General features: G+C 35.1%; 1 pseudogene; it reads left to right on the forward strand.

Moving 5' to 3' along the window:
* The window catches only part of LOC116087510, a 46,142-nt pseudogene extending 29,652 nt beyond the window's left edge, over nt 1-16,490 (forward strand).
* Nucleotides 16,491-23,882: the final 7,392 nt, after the last annotated feature.

Below are 23,882 nucleotides of genomic sequence, written 5' to 3' on the forward strand. Positions count from 1 at the left end.
ATACTACTCCTAGCTCTATATGCAAATGTCTCTACTTCAATGTTAAACACAGGTACTTGGGCCACTTATGGTTATTGCCCCAGTATTTGAAGTGGCAAAATTATAGAAACATCTTAGGATTTAATCAACCTATCAATGGAGAAAGATAATGTGTCTATACAAAATAGGACTTTATCATGACATAAAGAGAAGTGAGACTTTGAATAATGTAATCTTCATATTATAACAAACAAAACAAACATGAAAATAAAATGTTTGCTCTCACATGGACCTCACATATGCATGTGTGTGTGTGTGTGTGTGTGTGTGTGTGTGTTTAAGGGAGAAAAAAAGGAATGAAAGGAAAACTGTTAGAAAGAAGAGAGGCAAGAGTGTCAAGGGTGATTTGATCTAAATGGGCAGAAATTATTTTTATATATTCCAGAACATGCTACAATAAATGTATGCCAATACAAATAAGGGAGTACCCAAGGATAAACAAGAATAGAAATGCCTGTGGTATTGTCAAGGCTGTAAACTGAAGAACAGTGTAATTGTTGACACTTTATAAGAGCATTTTACTCAAACTTTGAATTCTGAAATAAAGTTTCACAGAACTGTATTGTGGGAAATGAAGAGAATGTTGCAGATTAGAACACATACCACTCTTGTGGAAACACCAAGTTATGTCAGGTAGCTCATTGCCACCTGTATCCTTAACTCTGGTGAATCTAAAATCTCTAACTTCCTTGGCACCTGCCCTTACATGCACAGACAATCACACATCTACAAAATAATAATAATAATAAAAAACAAAAGCAAAATAAAAAGCAAGCAAATGAACAAACAACAATAATAAAACCAGAAACCATATAGTTAGAACTGAGATGACTAGCTATAATCATGAAACACTTCCCAGGAAGTCTGTTTCCAAGTAAATAGAATGTTACAGCTAATCTATGCTCAAAATAATTATTTAAGTGGTAGTTATATGCTCTTTTAAGTAACCGAACCCAATTTTAATATTCTGTTTAAAACTACATAGACAAAAATAATTTCTTATCATGAAATGTAAAATTTTATGAATAGAGTAAAACTGGATGCAATGTGAGTCAACAGTCAACAATTCGGAAACTCGTTTGAAGGCATTTCAGTAAAATAGTAAGTGAAAACCACAGTAGCAAGCAAAATAATCGGAATGCGATTTGTACAAAACTCTGTAGTGTAAGAAATTTTCTTTATTTCGTTTTTTGTTAAAAACAATATAATATGTATATAAGTAGGCAGGTTTAACCCTTTCTCTAAAAGCAAAATTCTGTACTTGAGAAATTGCTTGAAGCTTTCAGATTTAACAGGAAAATCATTAATATTCTGACAGAAACAAATTTTCAAAATATTAGAAGCCTAAAAGTGGAACATAGCAGTGTGCCTAGCTAGAGGCTGTTTGCCACATTACATAATTTTGTGGCTCACTTTTTATTGAATGCTCTGTAGCTAGGAACAATATTTGGATGCACCATAGGTAAAAGTATTGATGGTAGAGTCCTTTTAAATCCAAGAACAAAGAGTAATAGAGAACCAAGAAGCCTTCACCCAGTTAAGTGATTGCTGTAAGGATTGAACATATTAAAGAATGATGATAGGGAGAATGATAAAAATTACAATTATTAATAGCAATGCTAATGAAGAAGGGGACAACAAGAATAATCATAAAGAATACAGAGAAAAAAAGGGTAACCAAGAGAGTTGTGTATTTAATGGATAAATTAAGTTCTATTAAATGAATTTCAAAAAGTCAGAACAGTAATATAAAGTAATTTTGACTTTATAGTGAGCCCAGGCCCTCTGAGGGGGAATAATTCAATTACAAAGTCTTTCTTGGAAGGGCTCCCCCTCTTTAATTAAAACAATTCTCAGAGTTTCAAGAAAGGGTTGTTGTTATTTGGTTTCAGCCTTTTCTGAAGTAAGACTGAAGAAGAGTGGGTCTAGGGGAGAGGATAAATGGGTTTGGGGAGCTGGGATGAGCAGAGGGAGAAAATGTGCTCGGGATGTATTGTACAGGGGAAGAATCTATTTTTAATAAAAGCACAAATAAAAAAAAACAAAATGAAAACTGAAAAAAATAACAAAAAAATAAATTAAAAGTGTAAAACTTATTGTTGAAAGCAGAATATAAGGGAGGAAAAGATTATATGTAAGTACCAGTAGACAGAAAAGAAAGAGGAATTATATCATTGGCTAAATATCTATGCCAAGGTTAATTTCCAAGCTTTTACAAGCTAATCTCTGGATAAGTTGGAAACAAAACAAAAGTCCTAAAACAAAAACTCTACTGAAGCTTAAGTATATACCTATAATTTGAACAAGAATTTTGTTTCTGAAAAGACCTGAGTGAAGAAGAGCTTGAAATAACTTGCCATTGGGAGATTTGAACTGCCTCAACATCTGTATTTAAATAACAAATAAAGCCAGCCTGAAACCGTGACTATGAAAGTCACACCAGCTTTTTTTTTTAAAGTGTAATTTATTTCATACAGTAGCAAATGTTTCCTAATATGGAAATCTGAAATAGAGAAAGCATTCTAAATGTACTTTCCCTAGGACAGTGCATACAAGTGGTTATTACAAAGTCTTAGTCAGGGCAAAAAAGAAAAGAATCTTTCTGAATCACAAAAAGCCTGCTTTTTATAGGATTGAATAACACTTTGAAAGGAGTCAATAAATAAAACCTGAATTTATTTTGTGTCTCCATCTTCATTCATAAGGATATACATGTTACTATTAGCTCCTTGCTTATAGAAGCTGTATTGTTGTCATGAGAACTAAGCTGGTATGACATAGTGAGCATTTGAAAACACATGGAAAGAGGTGGCAGACACCCTTCTGCCTCACTCACTATTGTCACAAATAGACAATCCCTGAATAAATATAGATAGAGACACTGTAACACAGGTCCGTCCTTGTCCATCTAGATGGGTGCTGGTGCCCAGCTTGGCACCAGTTCTTTGAGGAAAGGCAGCAGTGGTGTATAGAGTCAGAGAGAGACCAAAAATGTATCTTTTTGGTAATTTTTCTGTGTATAACTCTGCTATTCTAAGGCCAAAAGCTGTTGGCTTCTGTTAAGAAACTCTTCCTGTTAGCATCAGGGAATTAGAAAAAAGGAAAACTTAATTATTAGGGCTCCCTTCTTTGGCTGAATTTAAGGCTCAGTTCTCTGTTATCTGGCTCAACGACGTTTTTCCGGCCAGCCTTGGACTCATTAACACTTGGCAAAATAGTAAGAAAAAGAAAAAAAGAAATAAAATCTTTTACATAGGCAATATGCACAGACACACACACACACATACACACATGTACACAGACATTCTGTTTAGACCTGATTGTCTCATCAATGCCAAAGAGTTCGTGAATATTTACATACATAACATATACCTACACATGTGTGCATATTCATACATACATAAAGATAAACAGACATATACATATATACATTTGGTGGATGAAACAAACCCCCAGATGTCACCAATTTATTCATTTTCTCTGGCCTTCTTGTACTTTCTTAGACAAGAGTTCTTTAGGAAATTACTCAGATAAAATGTTATACAAATGCAGAGTTAGGAAGGCTGTTGATAGTTAAGTTCAAAGCAGTGTTTCATTCTATAAGCTCATTAAAAGTTCAAAGCAACAGTATAACATGGCCTTGCTTTATCATATTGTACACCTGTGGCTTCATCCTTGGATCTGACCTAGAATAAATGTTTTTCCTTGATCACAAATTTGTCCCTATCCTATTTTTCTTTTTAGTGTAATTGTGAAAGCTCATTGTATTCCTTATTATGCAGACTTTATTTACTGTGAGTATTGGGCACATTCTATTCTTGATTTTAACTTTATTATATCTTTCTGGCAAAACAACTAAACCATTTCTCAAAAACTTTCTTCCTAAAATTATTTGATTCAAAACTGGAATTCAATAAAATCATTGATTCATCTAAACAGCATTAGTTTATGACAGTTCATCTTCATGTTGATTTGTAGGGAATTTGGCCAATAGGGTGGGCAGATGCCCAGGAATCATTAGACTATGGGGACAGGACAACAAGAAGAAGAAACCCTGAGATGAAATATCTTGGGGCCTTGTCTCTCAGATCTCACCCATTGTAGCCCATACAAAACAATGGGTCATCTCTAGATAACTTACTTGCATTCCTTTAGCCTTCCCTAGACGGCTCCCAACAGATGGGCGATGCATTTCATATGTATCTTTTCTAGTTTCCTTGTTTTGCATCAAAGTAAACACTAAGACATAGTTTTATGATTGAGATATGAACTCTGACCATTTCTATGATTTTTGAACTAGAAAGCTAAAAGTTATTATTTCCCCTGTTGTTCATTCAAATTATTTGCAAATGAGCCTGAAGATACAGCAGCATACTTGGTACAGTAGAGAAATAAACATGAAGAAAAATCTTTCACAGTTTAAGAAACAAGAGTTAAAGAGCCTCATATGAATATGTCACAGAATATCTAAACCAATGGTATAACTACACTCTCTTTTCCATTGACACCTAAAGAAACACAGCACCTATATGTCTGTCCACTTGGCTTCCCATTTTCTAATTTTCGTGACTAAACATGTTTCTTCCTTACACATAGATTTAGAGAAAAAGTCATGAAATATTGATCTCTACTTTGCTATATCCCCACTCCATGAAAGCAGTGATTGCCTTAGGGAACTTATAAAGCAGAAACAATGAATCTCCCTGCTCTTCATTGCTGTTTGCTTGTTTATACCTCAGAACCATTTATTTCCATTACTCAGCTTATTAACTTAAGTCTTCTGCCTTTGGTTAGTTCTCTTAATTTAAATCTTATTCTGTTATGACCTAGTGTTCCTTATGAATACCAGTCAATAAATGACAGTATCTCTCTAGCCTTGAGCTAGTAAACATATCCACTGTTAACTTATCCTATGTCTGCCTATATCTTAAGTCTTTCCTGATGTTACAAGCCTGCCTCTATAATTTCATAGATAGATAGATCATGGCAAGTGATCTTTTGCTTTTAACTTTAAATGAATTGTATAAAAATTTGCTTGTTTCACAGTATTTGCCTTGCTAGACCTTTATAGTGATTTTCTTTCTTCCTTCAACAAGTATGGAAGGTTTCCATGGTCTGTTTTTTTTTTTTTTTTTTTTTTTTGAGACATGGTTTCTCTTATTACCCCTGGCTGTCCTGGAACTCACTCTACAGATCAGGCTTGATCTACCTCAAACTCAGAAATCCACCTACTTCTGCCTCCTAAGTGCTAGGATTAAAGGCTTGTACCACCACTGCCTGGCATCAAAATTCTTGTGATAAACCTTGATTATTAAAATGGTTGGATCAGAAAGGTCTTTTGAAGGTAAACAGTTTAAAAGAGTAGACCCCCTTTGACCAGAGACACAGCCCATGAGCCACCAGGCTGGATCACCCAAGTTGAAGCACTAACACCTACACTGTGTAAGGAAGGAATAAATCCCTACACTACCTTTTGAGCTCTCCCTGTAAACATGGTAAATGACTTTCTCCTACAGGAAGTAAAGTTAAAAATTTCAACATAATAAAATAAAAAAAGAATGCAGTCTAACTTAAATAACATAGATCCTTTATTTTTATTTCTATCTTTTCTTTTGAAAATTTTTACTAGGTATTTTGTTTTTTTATACATTGCAAATGTTATCTCTTTTCCTGGTTTCCCCTTCAAAAATCCCCTATCCCATTCCCCCTCTATTTCTATGAGGGTGTTCCCTCACCCATCCACCCACTCCCCTTTGTTTCCCTCTCCTGACATTCCCCTACACTGGGGCATAGAGCCTTCACAGGAGCAAAGGCCTCTCCTCCCATTGATGTCTAACAAGGGCATCCTTTGCTACATATGCAGCTGGGGCCATAGGTCACTCCAGGTGTACTCTTCGGTTGTAGATCTTTTATAAGAAAGAGACTAGAGGGCTGGAGAGATGGCTCAGCAGGTAAGAGCACTGACTGCTCCTCCAAAGGTCCTGAGTTCAAATCCCAGCAACCACATGGTGGCTCACAACCACCCGTAATGAGATCTGACACCCTCTTCTGGTGTGTCTGAAGACAGCTACAGTGTATTTACATATAATAAATAAATAAATCTTTAAAAAAAAAAAGAAAGAAAGAGACTAGAGAGCTGCCATCAGCCCTCTACTGTGAGAGGACACAAAGTAGAAAAACTGTCTATGAATCAGAAAAAAAAAATTCGGACTAAAAAATGAGTCTTTCAGAGTTTCAGTTTTTACATTCTGAGAATAAAAACTGTGAAAATTACATTTTTGTTTTCAATAAGCTGATCAGATTATGTTATTTTGCAATAGCAGTATAAATGGAACAAATTACCTGGCAATCATTATAACAAGCTTTTACAGGAAACAGGGACAGACACACACCTGCCTTAGTGCGTCTGTCTTTGACTACAATGGAATAGGTAAGTTTTTGATGTTGTTCTTTCGTTCGTTTGTTTGTTTGTTTTAACAGTATAAATCAGATATTACTACAGTCTTGTCTTCAGACCCCAAAAGTTATTATGCCATTGCCAATTGCTCCATTGTTTATCTTACTTGTTTCAAATCAGTTCTTACTGAGTAAAAAAGGATGATATTCAGTGCTGTAGAAATAGGAAGCAAAGACATTTGGAGTTATTAATATAATGAAATAATATTATATCCTGTAGGGCAGTGGTCTGTTCAGGCAACCTGGGCCCAGTCGAGTAATAGGTCTGAAGCCCAGAACTCCGGTTGGCAATCTCTGCCTCCAAGGGATGGAAGGTGTTTGTCCATAACTCCTGGAACCCTGGCTCATGTTTCAGTCCCAATCCACCACAGCTGCCCCTGCAGGAGATGTGTGCTCTGTCACATAGACAATGCCCCAAGCTCCCAGCATTCTAGCTGGACCCTACCCCCAGTCAACTGACTGTACCCAGGCATGCCCCGCCCCACAGACAGATAGCTCCATCTCATACAATATAAGGGGTGGTTTGCCTCCTCCTCTCTCTCTTGCTTCCTTTCTCCCTCTCTTGTTCTTTGTCCTCTCTTGCTTCCTTTCTCTCTGTTTCTTGTTCTTTGTTCTCTCTCTTGCCTTCTTCCTCTCTTGCTTCCTCTCTTCCTCTCTTGTCCTCTTGCTTTCTCTCCCCTTTCTCTCTCTCTCTCCTCTTCTCCTCTCCTTCCTCTCCTTTCTTTCTCACCACATGGCCAGCCTATTTTCTCTTTCCTATAATAAAGTATCTCATGATTATGCATTGCTTCCTTTTAACTAATGCATTGCACAGCCCCAGGCATCAGCAACAGAGAGACATGGGTCATCAGCTTTGTAGGACAGTGGTCTGTTCAGGCAACCTGGGCCCAGTTGAGCAATAGGTCTAAACCCTGGAGCCCTGTTGGCAATACCTCTGCCTCCAAGGGACAGAAAGTGTTTAGCCATAATTCCTGGGACTCTGGCTCATGTTTCAGTCACTACCCCCCAGGAGAGGTGTGTGATATTGGTCAAGTCATCTTACATGCAAATAAAGACTCTCAGCTCAAACCAATGAGAGATAACTGCTGTTGAAAGCTGAATGACCCCCAAAACTCTATATATACCCTATCCAGGGAATTCAAGGTGTTCAGGAAATACTCCCTTTGTTGTCTGAGCCTTTTGTTCTAAGAGCTGTAACACTTGGGAAGAGGTCTACTCTCCCAAAATGAGGCCTGAGGCTGCACTGCACTCCTCATTGGCTATGTGACAGAACACACATCTCCTGCGGGGGCAGCTGTGGGGGATTGGGACTGAAACATGAGCCAGGGTCTCAGGAGTTATGGCAGAACACTTTCTCTCCCTTGCAGGCAGAGATATTGCCAACTGGGGCTCCAGAGATCAGACCTATTACTTGACTGGGCCCAAGTTGCCTGAACAGACAACTGCCCTATAATGTCCTATGTTATGAAGCTAATATTAACAGTTATGGAGGTTTAGAGTTTAAAGAATTTAGAAAAGGTATAATATGGTTACTTCACATTGGGAAACTAACATTAATTTAAAAGAATAGAACTTAATTTTAGGCTACTTAGTTGTATACTGACAACTAAGCAGATGAGACAAATATTTCCCATGTATCTAATTGATTGATAAGCTCTATACATACTACAATTAAAAAAATAAACTGAAGCAGACTACAGAAAAAGTTATCTAACTGCCTATTCCAGATGTTCAAAATCTGAATCCTGGTGGGCTTGGTGAATTTATCTTCTGTTCATAGTAAAATAATGAATGTATTGTAGCATGTTGGAAAGGGTGATAGAGAAGAAGACAGAAAGCATAGAAACATTGTCTTGTGTCATAAGTTTGAACCTTTGAGTTAGGATGCAAAGGGTATTCCAGAAGACTTCTAAGACACCTATTATACAAGGCTGGCAAGGTTAGAGAAGTTGCCAACTGACATCCATAGACAAAGTCTTCCTGATAGTGAATAGGTTATATCAACATGAATGAGTTATATCAGTTAATGAGCATTTTCAAACTATGTAGATGTACTTTAACACAGTGCCTGGAGATGTTTAAATAGATACTGATTCACTATTTTTCCTTATCACCAGTTTTCTGGTTTTTGGAATAGGCTAACCATCCAGCCAAACCATTTTACTTGATCATAAATGAGGATAATCTATCTTCTGTTTATCTTGTTTTGCAGAAGAAAATTGACAACCTAGGTTCTGGCCATTGGGAGCAATCTTTTTATCACTGCTTGTCAGAGCCCTGTGAATTGAACTTCAGAATCGAAAATGTTCACATTCAGATAGTCCCCTGTTATACAACAATATTTTAGATTGAATTTTCTATCTTTTTGGTTTAATAAGCTGCTGTTGGGAACTTTTTTGAAGAAATTACATTATATGTTATATATTTCATATCACATCCAGAATACCAGTTGCAATTTTTAACTAATTTTATACTAAAATTTCTGCATATTCAGGATTTCCAACAACCATATGTGTTATATGCTATTTTATTTAATAAAAATAATACCTATTGTGTATTTTATTATATATTACATATATCATTATATATAATTTTTATATATTATATGATACATATATGTGTGGTAAGTGGAGGAACACAACCTTATAAAAAGCTGTATCAGTGATTTTATCACTTGAAAGGTAGAAACAAGAAGATAAGACATTCAAGGTCAATTCTGGCTACAAAGTAATTTTGAGGATTGCATGTTTTATAGGAGACCCTGTCTCAAAGTTGAGTGAGAGAGAAGAGAGATATCTTCACCATGAGATTATCCTGCTTAATACAGTATGCCCGATTATATTGTGAATACCAAATTTCAGGTAGAACACTACACCCTATCAGTTGGCTTCCATTTATCAGAGTTCACATAGATTATAAAAAATTCATTGCTCCAAAAGATAAGGTAGAATTTGGTATAAGGACATGCTTGAACACAGGAATTTGAATGTAAAAGGAATATTTGTAGGAGAAACCAAACGTTATATTCTGTAATGACAGAGAGGTAAGATAAAGGGAGCTCAAAGCAGTTGTTCCTGCTGTATTTGCAGTCGGCAAATAGAGAGGAATAGATGCTGTTGCTCATCTCATTTTCACCTCAGTCAAGACTCAGCCCAAGAAGTGATGTAATCCACATTTGTGTGATTCTACCAACCATAATTGATCTAACAAGGAAAATTCTTCATATACATGCCTGGCATCTTTTTTTTTTTTCATGTTGATTCTAAATTTTTTTCAAGGTAATAGTCAAAATTAGCTTTCAAGACTCTCAAATGCTATAAATCACACATGTATGAGGCATATTGTGGTGGATGTGGACTACCAAGAGTTTCAAAAGCCTTGTCTCAATGGCTTTGATTGCTATAGCATACATAAAAAAATTCTATGTTCCTAAGCATGTACTTTTATTTAAATACATAGATTTTAATTATTTCAATAGGAATTATGAGCATATCTAAAAACTATATAAACACATTTTATACTCATTTATGGTATTGGTGTATATTCATTGGAAAAAATGATAGGTTTCATGATAATATACAACGTACATTTAGCTCATAATAAGCTTATATCTTCTTTCATACTAGTCTGCTGGTTAACATTTTCTTCACAACTAGTCTGCCTTCTACTCTAACTTAGGTTTTGAATATGGGAAGAAATGGGCAATATTAAGAAAATACCATAGTATAAATATAGCACATTGATCATCTATTAATGGACACTTAAGACAATTCTGTATGTCAGCCTTAGTGAGTACTGTTATAGTGTAGAAATTAACCTCCATCATTTTCAAAATTTTTATCAGTGATATCAAGATGCAAGATACATAAAACTACCAACAATGAATCATATTGGCATAAAGGAAATTTTCTCTTGAAGGAAAAAAAAAAGATCAAACCACATAAAAGTTTGGCAAATGGAAGAAGTAGACAAATGTCCCAGTGTTAGCCAAGACATCGTTCAGAATCAATAGCTATTGAGAGTGAAACTCTAAGACAAGCCTCATACTCAGGAGCAGTAGACCAACAAAAATTGAATCCCATGCTATTGGTGTTTAAGTAAGGAAACATAAAGATGGGTATCTAGGAAGACAAAGGCAGAAGGGTAAAGAATGTGATTGAATATATTCTGTGAATTTCTCAAAAATTACAAATTTTTTTTAAGCGAATACTTTAGTGTCTTAATATAAAACTATTGTATATGTTCCTTAGTAAATTAGCTATAATACTATACTTAAGATTACTTATGAAAGTAAATAAAATTTTGTTTCTTCCCTTTTAAGAGAATTGTATTTATGTGAAAAATCAATTTAGAATCAGGACATTCTTTATGCACTGTGGTTATGATTTTAAAGAGACACATTAAAATAATTTTGATTGTAAGAATTTAAGAGTTACAGGGAAAGAGCTTAGGAAATTGTATTTGTTTGGTTATTTATATCCCTCCTATATAAACTTATCTAATTTGACAGTTATAGATTTAATAAATTACTTCTCAAAATTTTTATGAAGTTGTTACTTATTAGTTCATTCTTCTGTGAAATGAGAATCTGACTTAGGATTTAGCCTCAAGAATGGATGTACACCTAATTGTTCCTAAAGCTACAATTTTCCATTCCCAAGTGAGAAACTCACTCTCTGTGACCTAGTTACTGGTAAGAAACATGCAATTATTAATGTAGTTGCCAATAGGCATGTTTAAAATATCACTATAACATTTACCTTGGGGCTTTTATATAAATGAAAATGTGCAATTAAAACCATGTTTATTTTTATAAATATTTTGAAAATTAGAAATATAAATTTTATAATATATTATAATTTATTTATAATGTAATTTATATTATTAGAAGTAATTTTATGATATTTTTATAAAATGTTAAGGGAATTGTATTTACAGTATGACTTGTAATTATTAGTATAAGCATATTCCTATTCCTGAATTATTTTCAAATATGTATATATATGTGTGTGTGTGTGTGTGTGTGTGTGTGTGTGTGTGTGTGTGTATGTAGTAAATGTTGTAGGATTGGAATTTATAAAATTGCCACTATAATATAGCAGGTTTTACAAATGTCTAGAACATTTTCCTTATAGAGTATCACATTATCATATATAACTTTTAAACTAATATATACCATTTGATGCCAAAGATATACAACATAGAACAAACTTACAAAAATTGAAGTCTATATCATGACCTAGTAGAAATAAATATTCTTAGAAATTTTGCCTTGTCAAATGGAAGTCAAAAGGGCCTTATTCACTGATAATTGATAATTTCCTTGATAATGAAATATGGCTCTATTCATAGACACACATGAGAAACCCATCACAGTGTTGCATTTGCACAGAAAATTTCACATCTTATACTCCCTACAATTTCAATCCAAAGAGATGAATATTATAGTCACAATCAATAAACTATTTGAATAGACCTTTTATTGAATAGTTTTCCCATTATTAACAGAAATGTTTCATAAAAAGCATATTTTTGAAAAGTGAAATCCCTTCTACTCAGGCTCTCTACATATCCATAATTTACTTTGGAATGTCCTGTCTCAATGTTTATTTTTATTTTCATTACATTTAAATATATCATATAAATGTATCACAAATATTTTAATATCTAATTTTATTTATCATTAAATTAGCATAATAAACATTTAGATATACATGGAAAATATAGCTGGTGATTTTTTTAATTTTTAACTTGCATGAATGCTGCAGTACAACTGAAAACTATGATTGACATTTTCCAGGAAGAGATTCTGAGAATAATAATTGGATATCTGTACTCTGTTTCCTTAAGAGCTGTTAGCTCTTTTGAATTTTCTCAGCTTGACATTTTGCAAAAATCCTGCTGTCTTCTTGTATAAGAAGGAACTGAAATTTTTGGCACAAGGGCAACTTTTCTGTGAAACCTGCCAATTAAGTAAACAACTGAGATCAGAGTGAGCATACTTTATGATATATCATAAACTCAGGAGAAACAAGAAACAAAAGGTACAAGTGATTGTCTCTCAGCTCCAAGAAGGCAACTTATTCTGGGAGACTTACAATCTCCTTCGTCTAGTTTCTATATTAAAGTTTGCATTTAGTTCTAATTTATATAATAAATTTCTCTATAAGTTTATATATACTGTATGTTACTAAATTTCAATTACAGTAACTGTAATTAGTCTATAGTTTGTATATGTGCTTAACAAATTGCTATCCCAATTTTATAAGTCTAATTCTGTAATGTATTTCTTTCTGAAAAGTTAAAATTGAAACAATGCATTTTTATTGAGCATATACTCTGATAAAATTTAAACTGATATCTGAAAATAAGGGGATAAATATGATGATACTTTTACTCTCAAATTCTCTAACTTCCAGATGTGAAGAATAATTCTATCTGCAACAGGTGGTAAAAATCTATGCTGTGTTAGGGTGAGGATGAGTTGTAGAGATAATGGGGAAATTATTAAATAAGAACTAAGAAAATGTAAAACATCTAATCGTGATATAGTATTGATGCCATTACAAATGTATTGGATTCGTATTTATCTAAAAGTTACATTTAATATTTTTTCAGTTGAATTACTAATACTCATGAATTCATAAGAAAGACAACACATGTTTTAGATTGTGTATTTTATTTTAGCCTTGAATATTTGGGCAAAAGAACATGTTCTTTTGCTGGATATAACATTCAGAAATGTTGAACTGTTATATCTATCTCTCAGTCTTGAAGGCAGAGAGATAGAATACTGTGAAATAATTCCCAAAGTAACTAAATTTCTTAGAGAACTGAGGTATTAATACTTAGCTGAATTATTTTCCTCCCACATAAATTATTTAATTCATTTTAAATTAGTTAATACATGCTCTTTCAATGCTTCTCCTTTTAGCCTAATGATGATCAGAAACAATTTGAGATCACTCACTGTAAAATATTGATAAGGCAGTTTTAAGAAAGTAGAAGACTATTAGCCTCTATATCATAATCTGTTTACCTAAGAGATACAATTTTCACTTTCTAAAATATGTAGGTTTATTTTTATATACCTGATACTCTATGTATCTAAGTATCTCTTCTTTTGTAAATTTTGCTATACCAATTAATTTGACCCTAAGCAAAACATTTTATAATATACTCATTTACTTCTGTCATAACAAAAATACCATAAAGCAAATGATAAATTGTGTATTAAGTCCAATTTAATACAGTTGTGTGAAAAATGATTTGATGTATATTTATATCTTTGGAAAATAAGTCTATCAAGTTAAATTGCTCCTTCAAAGAACCATTAAATATCACATGTTAATATGGCATTTTGAATACATATTTGAGGTTGCACTGATGTCAACCAAATTCTATATACACACAAGCAAGAATTGAATGTATTTTTCAATTAATGAATACAATAGATGTTTTTTAAACTTAATTTTAACACTCAATGCCCTTGATTATTTTTTAAAATCATTATTATTGAGGAAGAGTTCAAGTCTTGGGTAAGTGCAAATGTGACTTATTATCACATAATTCATATTTTGCCTCATACTTTAAAAATTATTTCCACATGACTTTTATTTCACTACAAATATTTACCAAGTTATTTAAAACCTCATCTGGAAAATTTGCTTCACCACTTATGTGGTTAGCTGGGAATTTATTAAATAGTGCTTCTCATTTTATAAATCTGCCTTAATCCAAAGTTAGTATCAACTTTCTATCCTGGCTCAGTCTATGTTAATGCTGAATGACAATATTCTTCACTGATTTAAGAAACATATACAATATCAGAGCACTAATTATTGTGTGTATTATTTTATTGGCTTTGTTAGTATTTTTTTCACTTTCTTAACAAAAGTTTCCAATTTCACTTTGATCTAAATAAACAACCCCTAGTAGAATATGAGTTTACAGTAAACAATAGAATCTGTAGGAGATTTTTACAGTCTCTGTGTATTCAAGATGTTTCTGTGTGTTCAAGCTGCCTAATCTTTTAGGAAAAAGATCAGAAAGATCATTCTTCATCAAGCCAGACATAGAAATATAGACAAAAATAAGTGAGTGACTCACACTTGCTCCTGAAATATTCACTCACAATGTGCTATAAGATTTGATTCTGTCTTCTTTGGCTGGCTGATTAGTGATCTGGAGTAAAATCTAGGAAGAAAAGATTACGTGTCTGTAATTTCTTCTATGGTTTCCTTTTTCTAGTATCAAATTCAGTGGTCAGAAATTGTTGTGTGTTGTTAGATTAGCCTTCACATGTATATTACTGTGCTGAATGTGGCCACAGAAATGTAAATTACCATCATCCATGTAATTCTGAGAATTATAAAACATAATATCTTTAAGTGTGATATTTTCTTACACATTGATCGCAGGTGAGGAAGATATGTAACATTTTATTCAAATAAATGGATCCTGTTCCAAAAACCTCAAGTGACTTCATTTCAGCTAATGATGTCACATACATTTTACATCTGAAATAGAGTTTGAATTTTCTAATTTTTGGGGGGATGTGATCAGGTAATTTATCTCATTTTTGCTGACAGATTGTGCAGAATAGAACACTGATACACTGTCACTTTCTAGAGAATTGATTTAAAATGCTGTGACTCAGAGGCCTTGGGGAAAAAGTATCATTACGTATGACTTGATGTGTTAATTATCTTCAATGTTCTCTGCATATACTCTTCTCTAAATATATTTAATTCTCTGACCTTTCTGGTCACTCTTTGTAACTGCATCTCATGGTGACAAAAATGAACAGAGTTAAAGCTCAAACTTTGACATTCATGACTAACTCAAAAGAAACAAATTTATCATACTTTCTCAATATGGCCATATCCTATGGTTCTCTATTGACTTTCCAAAGCTTAATTAGAAGGCTTTTGTAAGTGAAAAGGTAAAAGATTGAGCATTTTGTTGCAGGTTCCTATAAGCAAATCAATACCCACAACTAAGTACAATGACAGACATAGAAGGAAGTTTTGTTGTACCTTGAAGTGAATTCTGTTTCATACTTCTTCATCATTCTATTAAAAGGAAATTTTTAACTTTGTGTGGTAGGCCATGCTTGTAATGGCTGTATTCAGAAGCCTAGACAATATGTTTATAAGTTCAAAGCCATTCTGGTCCATATAGAGAGTTTCTGGACAGACTGATTTGCAAGGTGAAATGCTGTCTCAAAAACAAAAACAAAGCTCTCACAGCCATTGCAGTACATTGAGCTCCATAGAGCCAGCGCCAGGGCAAGCGAGAGCTGGACGGGCACTGGGCGACTCTGTGCCTCGCGGAGGAAAATCAACTAAACACGGGCAAAGGAGATCCTAAGAAGCCTAGAGGCAAAATGTCCTCATATGCATTCTTCGAGCAAACTTGCCGAGAGGAGCACAAGAAGAAGCACCCGGATGCTTCTGTCAACTTCTCAGAGTTCTCCAAGAAGTGCTCAGAGAGGTGGAAGACCATGTCTGCTAAAGAAAAGGGGAAATTTGAAGATATGGCAAAGCCTGACATAGCTCGCTATGAAAGAGAAATGAAAACCTACATCCCCCCCCAAAGGGGAGACCAAAAAGAAGTTCAAGGACCCCAATGCACCCAAGAGGCCTCCTTCGGCCTTCTTCTTGTTATGTTCTGAGTACTGCCCCAAAATCAAAGGCGAGCATCCTGGCTTATCCATTGGTGATGTTGCAAAGAAACTAGGAGAGATGTGGAACAACACTGCAGCTGATGACAAGCAACCCTACGAGAAGAGGGCTGCCAAGCTGAAGGAGAAGTATGAGAAGGATATTGCTGTCTACATAGCTAAAGGAAAACCCGATGCAGCAAAAAAGGGGGTGGTCAAGGCTGAAAAGAGCAAGAAAAAGATGAAAGAGGAAGATGATGAGGAGGATGAAGAGGATGAGGAAGAGGAGGAGGAGGAAGAAGACGAAGATGAAGAAGATGATGATGAATAAGTTGGTTCTAGAGCAGTTTTTTTTCTTGTCTATAAAGCATTTAACCCCACTGCACAACTCACTCCTTTTAAAGAAAAAAATTGAAATGTAAGTCCGTGTAAGATTTGTTTTTAAACTGTACAGTGTCTTTTTTTGTATAGTTAACACACTACCGAATGTGTCTTTAGATAGCCCTGTCCTGGTGGTATTTTCAATAGACACTAACCTTGCCTGGTACAGTCTGGGGCTTTTAAATTGGCATGGAAATTTAAAGCAGGTTCTTGTTGGTTCACAGCACAAATTAGTTATATATGGGGACAGTAGTTTGGTTTTTGTTTTTTTTTTTGTTTTTTTTTTCCTTTTGGTTTTATTTTTGTTTTATTATTTTTTTCATCTTCAGTTGTCTCTGATGCAGCTTATACGAAGATAATTGTTGTTCTGTTAACTAAATACCACTCTGTAATTGCAAAAAAATAAAAATTGCGGCTGTTTTGTTGACATTCTGAATGCTTCTAAGTAAATACATTTTTTTTTTATTAGTATTGTTGTCCTTTTCATAGGTCTGAAAGTTTTCTTCTCCAGGGGAAGCTAGTCTTTTGCTTTTGCCCATTTTGGGTCACATGGATTATTATTACAGTGTATATCTTTTCATATAGTTAGCTGGAAAAAAGCTTTTGTCCACACACCCTGCATATTGTGGTAGGGGTAACATTTTCATCCATAGTTGAAGAATCTCCAAAATCCTGATCAGCTGGATAACAGATATTATATAACCTACTTGTAAAAGCAAGGAGTGATCAATTCTGTCACACCATGGGATTATTAGAATAAGCGATCTGAAAGTCTGTCCTTGAAGGACTAATAGAAAAGTATGTTCTAATCCTTACATGAGGACTCTCCTTTAACTGCCATTACTGTGTAACGGCAGTTATATTTTGCAGTTTCCCCTACTAAAGAAGACCTGAGAATGTATCCCCAAAAGCATGAGCTTAAAATACAAGACTGCGTATTATTATTTGTTGACCTTAGTCCCAGCGAAGGCTATCACAAGAACACTGGCTGTAATGCCTTTGCCCTTCTATCTGAATACGGATTGCTCAGGAAACTTGACTATTTAAAGGTATTTTTAATTAGTTGAGCCAGCTTTTAAAATTATGCCACATTTGAAATGAAGGATATATTTTCCTATATTGTGGTTTGTCCCTTTATAAATCAGATACAAGGAAAGAGGATAAACTTTGCATATTAGTACCAGTTGTCCAATCCATTTGCTTTTTCTTTATAAAACCCAAACTCATTCATTAATCGTGTTTAATCTGCTTAGTTTAGGGAACAATTTGGCAATTTTGTGTTTTTTGTTTGTTTATATGCTTGCTTTTTTTTTTTTTTTTTTGAGATTATCGTTCTCTTAAAGTGCCAGTGTTTTAAAATAGCGTTCTTGTAATTTTACGGGCTTTTGTGATGGAGTGCTGTTATATAATTTTGACTTGGGTTCTTTACATTTGAGTTTGTTAATGTAATTTGAGGAGGAATACTGAACATGAGTCCTGGATGATGCTAATAAACTAATAATTGCAGAGCTTTTAAAACAAAACAAACCAAAAACAAAAATGAAAGTGAAAATTTTTATAAGATATATTCTCTAAAAAAAGAAGAGCAGCTTTGCCCCTGACTATTCAAGAGTTCACAAGGGAAATGACAGCCCCTCTCATCATTGCTAACTTTCCCTTACAACCATTCAGAATGTCCATATGTGCTATGATTTTCTTGTTTTAATTCCTTCCACTGAGACAAATAAAGCAGACAAATCCAGTGTCATTTTCAGTCAGAACTCGATCATTCTCTGACAACTTTTTGGATTTCAGATAGCGAAGTGTGCAGTTCCAGATGTTTTTATTTCACTTCCTGAGGAAGGGAAAATATATTTAAAGTCTAAATACATTTCATGTGGCTAAGTCAAAGTTTCATGTTAAAAAAATACCTACCTACTCCGAAGATGTGTGACTTTCGGTTCATTTGGTGTTCTGTGCTGAGAGCTGAGAGTTGGAGTTTGATCACCTTCTGTGCAAGGGATTCTGGTCAGAATAGGCACAATACAATTAGGACTAAATACACATTGTTTTAAAATGGAAACAACCTTAATTTTCACTTCAATTCTTGGTTATTTCATAACAGACTGATGAAAATGTTGTCCTCAGTCAATAAAACATTATGTAAATTCCTTATAAAAATTAATATTATTTAAAACAGAAATTGTTCAAAAGACATGAAATGTCAGTTATAGTTACCACCCTAACACAACATTTATGGTTATTTCATGTACCATATTATTAATAATATGTACCATATTATTAGGAGATTAGGCACAAATAAAATCCTAGTTGCAGTTCCAGAATATAACTCATCTATTATAGTGTAATTTATTTAATTAAAGTTGATAATTTTTATTTTATTATTTCTTTTTTTAATTATGTATCATCTTTATTTACATTTCAAATGTCATACCCTTTCCTGGTTTCCCCTCTGTACACCCCTTATCTCATGCCCCCTCTCCCTACTCACAAACCCACCCACTCCAAGTTCCCCACCCTGGCATTCCTCTACACTGGGGCATCAAGCCTTCTCAGGACCAAGGGTCTCTCCTCCAATTGATGAGCAAAAGGCATCCTCTGCTACATATGCAGCTGGAGCCATGAGTCCCACCATGTGTACTTCTTGGTTGGTGGTCTAGTCCCTAGGAGCTCTGGTGGTACTGATACTTTTTAAGTGATTATTTTATTTTTTTATGTTTCAAATGTTGTCCCTTTTCCTGGTCTCGCCTCTGAAATCCCTCTATCCCATATCCCTTCCCGTTTTCCTCTAAGAGGGTACTCCTTCACCTCCCCATCCACTCCCATAGCAACCTCCTATGCTGGGACTATAAGCATCCTTGGGACCAATGACCTCCCCTCCCATTGATGTCAGATAAGGCAATCTTCTGCTACATGTGTAACTGGAAACATGGACCCATCCATGTATACACTTCTTGCCATCAGCAATGGTGTCTGTAGATGGCATGGATCCCCAGGTCGGATGGTTTCTGGATGACCTTTCATTCAGTCTCTACTCCATTTTTTTTTTTGTCCTTGCGTTTCCTTTAGACATGAACAATTCTGTGTTAAAAATTTTGAGAGGAGTGGGTGGCCACATCCCTTAACTAGGTTCCATGTCTATCTACTGGAGGTGGTCTAAAGATGGCAATTTTAATTCATGTTGATTAACTTATTTCATATGCTTAGACTTTCCTATACTCCTGTGGTTATTAACAACCAGCATGACATTGTAGGGACAGCATGCTGCTAATCACATCAATTTCAACATTAGTAATAATTTAATTTCTACATTAGTAAGATTTGGCTCATTTACTACATAACTTCCATAGAGAGAATTTCCTCAATTTCTTGCTAAAATAAGATCAGAGATTTCAAAAATATTTATTTAGTTCATGGTTCCCTTTTGTCTCCAACCTGTTTTTCACTTGTGGCCTCCACTCTTAGATAAAAAGATGAACATTTCACTAGCTGAACTCAGTGTGTCACCAAGGACCCCACCTTTCAGTGTTCTATGCACTGAGGGGTAGTATCCAGTCACATTTATCTTCCTTTATCCTGTGGGAATTTCCTCCACATCCTATTCATAGAAGGGCAGCTCTACCTCTCCAACAGTGTGTAGAACCTCTCAGTTGAGGTTTATTTCATTTGAGTTGCAAAATAACTAACATCCCTTCCCTTTCTTAGAGCTGAAATTTTATTTTGCTTTAAAGTGAAATGCCTTATTTTCTCATTGAAATTCAATTAGTTCATGTATCTTTGTGTGTACAAATGAATAGTCTTATACAGTAGTAGCCTGGAAGCATATACTTGAGAACATAAAAATAAGCTAGGCATGTGGATGAAAGCATTTTTTCTAAGTAGGTGAAATAATAGGTACAAAGACTAAGAACATGTTCATTTATTTGATTTAATTATCAAATATGTATTTAAAAATTTCTGAGTCATATGAGTAATAACTAACATATAAGATTCCTTACCTGCAGTATGTTTAGAGTCTAATTAGGAGTAGAGGAGAGAAATATATAAGTCAATATGTCAGAAACTGTTCACATTTTGTTTACAATTAGTAATTATTAACACCACTCATTAACTTTGTAAAAACCCGATTAAGTTGAAGAATTTTATCACGTCCATCATACACACTAGGACACTGTAGCTGCCTGCAGCTACATACAAATGGGTTTTCTGGAAGAGAAGTAGGAGTCTAAAGGATAAAAGGAACCAGATGGCAAGAGGGAATAAAAACTGGGACCAAGGCATGGTGTGCTTTCAGTCCGCCATGTGTATTCAACTGTGTAACAAGCAGGCAGGCAAAACCCTGCCTTCCTTCCGCCTGCATCCCAAGGCCCAATCAGTAACTTCATCTTCAGTCTCTGGAGGCGGGAGTTCCGGGTAGCAGGAACTTGGAAAGAGGCATGGCTGTTTGTGGCAAACCAAGGTCTAACATAGCCCACTCTTGGCTGGGCGAGCCTTACAGGAAACCTAGCTACGTAAACATTACTGAAGCATCCTAATTTCAAACAACTGTGTAGTGTAGCAATATCCATGTAATGCTTTTAAGCACAAATATTATAAGAAATTAAAAATAACTAATCTAAAGGAAGGAATAGAGTTAAATTTGATAAGAGGATAACATTTCCAAGTTTTTTTTTCAGATAATTTCTACTTCCATTCTTTATTTTATTATTATTAGGTGTTTCCTTTATTTACAATATCTCCTTTCCCAGGTTCCCCTCCAAAAAAAAAAAGAAAGAAAAAAGAAAAAGAATATAAAAAAAAAAAACACAAAAACTCACCACCACACCCTCCCCTACTTCTTGGCCTTGGCATTCCCCTATACTAGGGCATAAAACCTTCACAGGGCCAAGGTCCTCTCCTCCCATTGTTGACCAACTAGGCCATCCTCTGCTATACGCATGCTGCTGTAGCCATGATTCCTTCCATGTGTACTCTTTGGTTTGAGTTTAATCCCTGGGAGCTCTGAGAGTACAAGTTAGTTCATATTGTTGTTCATGGTAAGGGGTTGAAAAACCCCTCAGCTCCTTGGGTCCTTTTGCTAGCTCCTTCATTGGGGAGCCTGTAGTCAGTCCAATGGTTGGTTGTGAGCCTCTACTTCTGTATTAGTCGTGTACTGTCAGAGCCTTTCAGGAGACAGCTATCTCAGGCTCCTGTCATCTAGCACTTGTTGGCATCCACAATAGTGTCTAGATTTGATGACTGAATATGGGTAGGATTCCCAGTTGGAGCAATCTCTGAATTGTCCTTCCTTTAGTCCCTCCTCCAAAGTTAACCTCTACAACTCCTTCCATTGGTATTTTGTTTCCCCTTTTAAGAAGGAACAAAGTATCCTCATTTTGGACTTCCTTCTTCTTGAGTTTCTTATGGTTTGGGGTTTGTACTTTGTGTATTCCGATGTTCTAGGCTAATATCCACTTATCAGAGAATGCATACCACGTGTGTTCTTTCATGATTGGGTGACCTCACTGAGGATGATATTCTCCAGGTTCGTACATATCCCCAAGAATTTCATAAATTCATTGTTTTTAATAGCTGAGTAGTACTCCATTGTGTAGATGTACCACATTTTCTGTATCCATTCCTCTGTTGATGGCCATCTGAATTGTTTCCAGTTTCTGGCTATTATAAATAAGGCTGCTATGAACATAGTGGAGCATGTGTCCTTATTACATGTTGGAGCATCTTTTGGGTATATGCCCAGGGGTGGTATAGCTGGGTCCTCAGGTAGAACTATGTCCAATTTGCTGAGGAACCACCAAACTGATTTCCAGAGTGGTTGTAACACCTTGCAATTCCACCAGCAATGAAGGAGTATTCCTCTTTCTCCACAACCTCACCAGCATCTGCTGTCACCTGAGGTTTTTATCCTAGCCATTCTGAATGATGTGAGGTGGAATCTCAGGTTTGTTTTGATTTGCATTTCCCTGATGACTAAGGATGTTGAACATTTCTTTAGGTGCTTCTCGGCCATTCGGTATTCATCAGTTGAGAATTCTTTGTTTAGCTCTGTACCCCATTTTTAATAGGGTCATTTGTTTCTTTGGAGTCTAACTTCTTGAGTTCTTTGTTTATTTTGGATATTAGCCATCTATGAGATATAGTATTGGTAAAGATCTTTTCCCAATTTGTTGGTTGCCATTTTGTCCTATTGACAGTGTCATTTGCCTTACAGAAGCTTTGCAATTTTATGAGGTCCTATTTCTCGATTCTTGATCTTAGAGCATAAGCTATTGGTGTTCTGTTTAGGAAATTTTCCCCTGTGCCTATGTGCTTGAGGCTGTTCCCCACTTTCTTTTCTATTAGTTTCAGTGTATCTGGTTTTGTGTGGAGGTCCTTGATCCACTTGGACTAGAACTTTGTACAAGGAGATAGGAATGAATAAATTTGCCTTCTTCTACATGCTAACCACCAGTTTAGCCAGCACCATTTGTTGAAAATGCTGTCTTTTTTCCACTGGATGGTTTTAGCTTCTTTGTCAAAGATCAAATTATCATAAGTTTGTGGGTTCATTTCTGGGTCTTCAATTCTATTCCATTGATCTACCTGCCTGTCACTGTACCAACACCATGAAGTTTTTATCACAATTGCTTTGTAGTACAGCTTAGGGTCTGGGATGGTGATTCCACCAGAGTTTCCTTTATTGTTGAAAAAAGTTTTGGCTATCCTGGGTTTTTTGTTATTCCAGATGAATTTGCAAATTGCTCTTTCCAAGTCTGTGAAGAATTGAGTTGGAATTTTGATGGTGATTGCATTGAATCTCTAGATTGTTTTCAGCAAGATGGCCAGTTTTACTATATTAATTCTGTCAATCCATGAGCATGGGAGATCTTTCCATCTTCTTAGATCTTCTTCAATTTCCTTCTTCAGAGACTAGAAATTCTTGTCAAATAGATCTTTTACTTGCTTAGTTAGAGTTACACCAAGGTATTTTATATTATTTGTGACTATTGTGAAGGGTGTTGTTTCCCTAATTTCTTTCTCAGCCTGTTTATCCTTTGTGTAGAGGAAGGTCTTTGATTTGCTTGAGTTAATTTTATATCCAGGTACTTTGCTGAAGTTGTTTATCAGGTTTAGAAGCTCTCTGGTGGAATTTTGGGGATCACTTAAGTATACTATAATATCATCAGCAAATAGTGATAATTTTACTTCTTCCTTTCCAATTCATATGCTTTTGATCTCCTTTTATTGTCTAATTGCTCTGGCTAGGACTTCAAGTACAATATTGAGCAGGTAGGGAGAAAGTGGTCAGCCTTGTCTAGTTCCTGATTTTACTGGGATTGCTTCAAGTTTCTCTCCATTTAGT

Source organism: Mastomys coucha, unplaced genomic scaffold, assembly GCF_008632895.1.
Source record: "Mastomys coucha isolate ucsf_1 unplaced genomic scaffold, UCSF_Mcou_1 pScaffold13, whole genome shotgun sequence".
NCBI classification, from domain to species: domain Eukaryota; kingdom Metazoa; phylum Chordata; class Mammalia; order Rodentia; family Muridae; genus Mastomys; species Mastomys coucha.